The 6000-nt window shown below is 52.4% G+C and overlaps 1 protein-coding gene across 2 annotated transcripts in view; it reads right to left on the reverse strand.

Annotated features, from left to right (window-relative positions):
- The window catches only part of EMP2 (epithelial membrane protein 2), a 31653-nt gene that overhangs the window by 13040 nt on the left and 12613 nt on the right, over window positions 1-6000 (reverse strand). Inside the window, exon 1 of one of the 2 annotated variants that reach the window (XM_015409929.1) lies at window positions 13-130. The exons of the other annotated variant lie outside the window; for it this stretch is intronic. The gene's annotated coding sequence lies outside the window, so the exon portion shown is untranslated. Of the gene's footprint in view, window positions 1-12; window positions 131-6000 lie in introns of those variants that run through there. 2 annotated transcript variants of the gene reach the window in all.

Consider the following 6000-nt stretch of genomic DNA (forward strand, 5'->3'; position numbering starts at 1 on the left):
CCAAACCGCCACCTTTCCCCGCAGCGGGAAAGCCGGGATCTTTAATATTCAAGCCGTGACGAACTGCGTATTGCTGCCCGAGGGCGAGGCGGTCCTCTTCTCCCGACGCTCATTTTAAAGCTCATGTCTAAAGATGTTTCCCGGAGCAGCGTCGATGGGCTTCTGGAGGCCGGTGGCAATTGGCTACCGACTCGCCACTCCGGTTTGGGTGGAGCGGGTGGAAGAGAGTTTGGAAGAGAAAACCGGAGTCAGCGGAGTCAGAAGTCTGAGATGTGGGCAGGCCGCAAAGGAGGGGCTCGGCTGCAGCCGGGAGGGCACGGTGTTTACTTCGGAGGGGAAAGCTGGTACGACTGGAAAGACCGGGCCCTGCCCGTCTGGGGTCTCTCCTGTACTCTCCGTTCGGCAGGTGCGCACCTGTATCTAAATCTCCCATGTTTTATCAATCATAGTTTTGAAACAAACGGATCAAAACACAAGCCGGGGGGGGGGGAGGCTTAGCGTACCTTGGGGATGGAGCCCCAGAATTGCCCGTGCAGTGCTAGAGGGAGGGGGGGACCCTAATACCTTCCAAATGATGGCACCAATGTTCCCTCTGAGCTGAGTCAGTGTGAGCCAGCTCACAGTTCTTTAGCCTCCGGCTCACACGTTTTTGTCTTCACTCGGGAAGGAGGGCTCCAGTGCAAACTGATTTATGCAGGAGCCAAATCGCTCGCTCACAACTTTAATGCCAGTAGATCACAAAGTAGAATTTTTGCTCACAGGACTCCACAGTCCTGCATGGGAAAGAACATGTAGAGAAAGAGGTACTTTTCTCCCTTTCTCACAATACAAGAACTCGTGGGCACTCCATGAAATTGCTGAGCGGTCGGGTTAGAACGGATAAAAGGAAGTCCTTCTTCACCCAAAGAGTGATTAACACTTGGAATTCACTGCCACAGGAAGTGGTGGCGGCTACAAGCATGGACGGCTTCAAAAGGGAATTAGATAAGCATATGGAGCAGAGGTCCATCAGTGGCTATTAGCCACAAGGTATAGATAGGGGCTCTGGGGCAAGTGATGCTCTGTATTCTTGGTCCTTGGGGGGGGCAACAGTGGGAGGGCTTCTGGTGTCCTGGCCCCACTGCTGGACCTCCCGATGGCCCCTGGTATTTCTGGTCCCCTGTGTGACACAGTGTGTTGGACTGGATGGGCCTTTGGCCTGATCCAACATTGGCGTCTCTTATGTTCTTATGTTCACAGCTTAGAGGGAGCATTAGTAGTGTTCCCTCTAAGCTGAGTCAGCGTGAGCTAGCTCACAGTTTTTTAGCCTCCAGCTCACACCTTTTTGTCTTTGCTCAGGAAGGGATGGCTCCAAGGCAAACTGATTTAGGCAGGAGCCAAATGGCTCGCTCACAACTTTAATGCCAGGAGCTCACAAGTAGGATTTTTGCTCACGAGACTCCGCAGCTTAGAGGGAGCATTGGATGGCACCCCCCCATCACAGTCACAGGCAGCATGGGGATCAGCAGTAACCCGGTCACTGGGGACGCTAGGGCAGCAGGGGGGGTCTCCCAGTGCAGGCCCCTCTCCAGCGTGGGGCCCGGGGTTAACCCCCTCTGCTTCTCCCTTGCCTTGAAAAGCCCTTCGTTGGGGTTGCCATAAGGAGGTTTACCAGCTCTGGGTTTGGAAACACCTGGAGATTTGGGACACAGAGCCTGGGGGAAGGAGGAGGGGAGGGGCCTCCGCAGGGTACAATGCCGTACAGTCCACCCTCCAAAGCAGCCATTTCCCCCAGGCGCACTGAACTCTATTGTCTGGAGATCAGCGGTGACAGCAGGAGGTCTCCAGGTCCGACTTAGAGCTTGGGAACCCTGTGTAGGCTGTGACCTGATGGCACATAGGCATGTAGCTAGATGCAGCCTCCATGGGTAGGGGCAGTCTACCAGAGTGACGGACCTCTTTGCATTGGTGAGGAGGACAGATCTAAGGCGTATCTAAAACAGCCTGGAAAAATCTGCAACAACTAATATCTAAGACTGTTAGCGGCCTTTGGCTGTCTGTAAGACGTTGCTTCGGTGGTGAGCAGGAGGCAGATTGTGGGAGTCACCAAAGAAGAAGAAGAAGAGAGAAGAGATTGGATTTATACCCCACCCTTCACTACCCAGAGGAGTCTCAGAGCGGCTTACAAACTCCTTCCCCTTCCCCTCCCCACAACTGACACCCTGTGAGGTAGGCGGGGCTGAGAGAGCTCTTGACAGAAACTGCTCTTTTTCAAGGACAGCTGTGCCAGAGCTTGTGACTGACCCAAGGTCACATCAGCAGCTGCAAGTGGAGGAGTGGGGAATCAAACCCGGTTCTCCCAGATTAGAGTCTGCGCACTTAACCACGACACCAAACTGGCTCTCTAAAACACATTTAAAGTTAAAATTGCTTTCTTTCCACCTATCCCTCCCTCCCTCCCCCTATCTATTTGCTTTCTTTCTTTTCAACTTTCTCTCTCTCTCTCTCTCTCTTCCTTCCTTCCTTCCTTCCTTCCTCCCTCCCTCCCTCCCTCCCTCCCTCCCTTCCTTCCTTCCTTCCTTCCTTCCTTCCTTCCTTCCTTCCTTCCTTCCTTCCTTCCTTCCAAAGGGATCTATTAATTCTTCTATGGAAACAGGGCAACGATACAGCCAATGAACTCCCTTGCTGGAAAGCATGAAGTGAGGCACACCGGGGCTAAGAGAATATCCCGGTTTTAAGCCAAACTGCCGCTCAGGAGCCGCATGCGGCTCTTTCATATGTCTTCTGCGGCTCCCGGCAGGGCGGCTGGGGAAGTGAAGGGGAGGCATGCCTCCCTGGTTGGTCTTCCCTTCCCCAGACGGAGTGCCCCTCCCTGGGTAGGCTTGAGGTATGTGTGGGGGGAGCAGAGAAAGAAAGAAATCTTTAACTTTAAATGTGTTCTCAAAGGGCCACACACACACACACCGGCCGGCCTGGAGAAAGCACTTGTCTCTTTAAATCCTTTCTCAAAGCCGGGGTGGACAACACATTTAAAGTTAAAATTGCTTTCTTTCCACCTCTCCCTCCCTCCCTCCCTCCCCCATCTATTTGCTTTCTTTCTTTTCAACTTTCTCTCTCTCTCTCTTTCTCCCTTCCTTCCTTTCTCTCTTCCTTCCTTCCCCATCTATTTTCTTTTTCTTTCTCTCTCTTTCTCTCTTCCTCCCTCCCTATCTATTTGCTTTCTTCGTTTCCGTTTCTCTTTCTCTCCCTCTCTCCTCCTTTCCTTCCACCTCTTTCATTCATTCCGCATTTCTCTTTCTCCCTTCCTTCTATCCTTCCTCCCCTTCCCTCCCCATCTATTTGCTTTATCTGCTTTTCTTTCTCTCTATCTTCCTTCCTCCTCCTCTGCCCCCACCTATTTGCTTTCTTTCCACCTTTTCTTTCTCTTTTTCTCTATTTCTCCCTTCCTTCTTCTCTCTCTTCCTCCCTATCTCCTCCCTCCCCATCTATTTGCTTTCTTTGTTTCTCTTTCTTTCCACCTCTTTCATTCTTTCCACCTCTCTCTCTCTGACAAATAAATACTGTTAGTAAACCAATATCATTGGCCAAATAAATATCAATATCTGCTTTTACCCCTTTTTTATTTTTGGCAGTCTCATTTAACGTTAACAAAAAGCAAAGAAAGTTGCATATTTTCCAGTAAGAAGTGTGTGTAATATTTGTTCATGTCTTGCGGCTCTCAAACATCTGATGTTTATTCTATGTGACTCTTACGTTAAGGACTTTTGGCCAGCCCTGGTCTACACCGATAGGGTCTGAACTCAGCAAGGATGTGAAGCTGTACAGTCCACCCTCTGTAGCTACTCTAGGTCTTCCATCTCTCCTAAACTCTATGGTATACCACAGAACCCAGCCACCGAAAGTGGGAGATCATTTGGAATTCTGGGAGAAACCCAGGCCCCGCCTGGAGGTTGGCATCCCCACCCCTCGCTGGCAATGGAGGGGTCGGGTCCCACACTGGCCCAAACCGATTGGCTCTCTGCAGTCCTGATTTCGGAACCGCCCTGCCAAGGACTGCCCAACCTGGCTTTTTGGGTCCGCAAACCAGCCTTCCGAGAAGCTGACGGTTTACGATTCCCTCGGAACAAAACACAAGAAGGAATCAGGAATGTGAACTGGAGAGGAACAATGCAGCGATTTCAAAATAGCTCCCGTCAGTCACTCAAAAACTATTTGCAGGATAATGATTCCAGAGCGTTTGAGGCAGGGCAGGCGGGGGGAGTCTGGAATGGCTCTCCGGACAGCGAGGCCTGGATTTGCGGGAAGACAGAAGTCCCAAGGTGGGTTTCCCAATCCAGGCTGCGAAAGGATCGAATATTAAACATTCAGCATCGTTTCACTTCTCCGTGGACCCGAAAGTGGCTCGTTCATCTCCTGGAACTTCCTGGAGCAAAAAGCCCAGGGAACCGTCACCTTTCTCAGACAGACCCAGGCTGATCTTGCTGGTCTCTGGAGGATTGGGGGTAGGGTTGCCAAACTCCAGGTGACTGCTGGAGATCTCCTGGGATTACAGGAATTCGTTCCTCTGGAGGAAATGGCCGTTTTGGAAGGCGGACTCTATGGCACTGTAACCCCACCGAAGTCCCGCCCCTCCCTAAACTCCACCCTCCTTAGGATCCACCCCCCAAATCTCCAGGCATTTCCCAACCAGGAACTGGGAACCCTATTTGAGGGGCGGGGTCAGTTTTCAAGCAGGGCTGTGGTGGCTCAGAGATTAAGATGCCGAGCGGCAGACTGGAAGGTCTGTAGTTCGGCAGTTTGAGACCTGAGTGTGCCACGTGACGGAGTGAGCTCCTGTCTCTGGCCCCAGCTCCTGCCAACCCAACAGTTTGAAAGCAAGAAACTGCAAATAGACAAATAGCTACCGCTTCGGTGGGAAGGTAACGGCGTTCCATGTGCCTCGGCATGTAGCCATGCTGACCACAGAAACATCTTCGGACAGCGCTGGCTCATCAGCTTGGAAATGGAGATGAGCACCGCACGCCTAGAATCGGATTCAACTGGCTTTCGAGCAAGGGAAATCTTTTCAAGCAACCCTTTCTGCAAACTGATGGCTACGTGCTGTTGATTCTACTCTCAGTTTCTGCTTTCGAACTGCTCGGTTGGCAGGAGCTCGCTCCGTCACGGGGCACTCGGGTCTCGAACTGCCGAGCTACCGACCTGCAGTTCAGCGCCTTAATCACTTGAGCCACTGCAGCCCTATTTAGAGTACTACACTGTTAATATAAGAATGTTTTGAATCGGGCGTCAAGCATTTTGGGGGTACAGTGTTAACAGTTTCCGGCTGTGTTGTTACATGCACAACCTTGAAGGGGCGGTGGGGAGATCTCCTGAGGCTGCACCTGATATCCAGACCACAGGGATCCGTTCCCCTGGAGAACCTGGCCGCTTTGGAGGGCGGACTCTGCGGCATTGCACCCTGCTGAGGCCCCTCCCCTCCCCAAACCCCGCCTTCTTCAGTCCCCCCTCCCATCTCTGAGTTTCCCCAGACCCTCCTCAGGCTCCACCACCCCTCCCAAACCATCCAGGTATTTCCCAACCAGTGCTCCCTCTAAGCTGAGTCAGTGCGAGCTAGCTCACAGTTTTTTAGCCTCCGGCTCACAGATTTCGGTCTTCGCTCAGGAAGGATGGGGCTCCAGAGCAAACTAATGTATGCAGCAGCCAAGTCGCTCGCTCACAACTTTCAAGCCTGGAGCTCACAAGGTTGAATTTTTGCTCACAAGACTCCACTCGCTCACAACTTTCAAGCCTGGAGCTCACAAGGTTGAATTTTTGCTCACAAGACTCCACAGCTTCGGTTCTGCCCCGTGGGACCCGTCTCTATCGCCGCTCCCCAGGGCAAATCCTTTAATCTCCGAAACGCCAGTCCCTCCCCAATTCCTGCCACGTTTTGAACGGGCGATTGACACCCGCCTCCCTCCATGCCAAGGCCGATGACAGATAAGCCGGGGGGGGGGGGGGGAGAGAATCGAGTGTAACCTC

This window comes from Gekko japonicus, unplaced genomic scaffold (assembly GCF_001447785.1).
Source record: "Gekko japonicus isolate JY-2015 unplaced genomic scaffold, Gekko_japonicus_V1.1 scaffold78, whole genome shotgun sequence".
NCBI lineage: Eukaryota > Metazoa > Chordata > Lepidosauria > Squamata > Gekkonidae > Gekko > Gekko japonicus.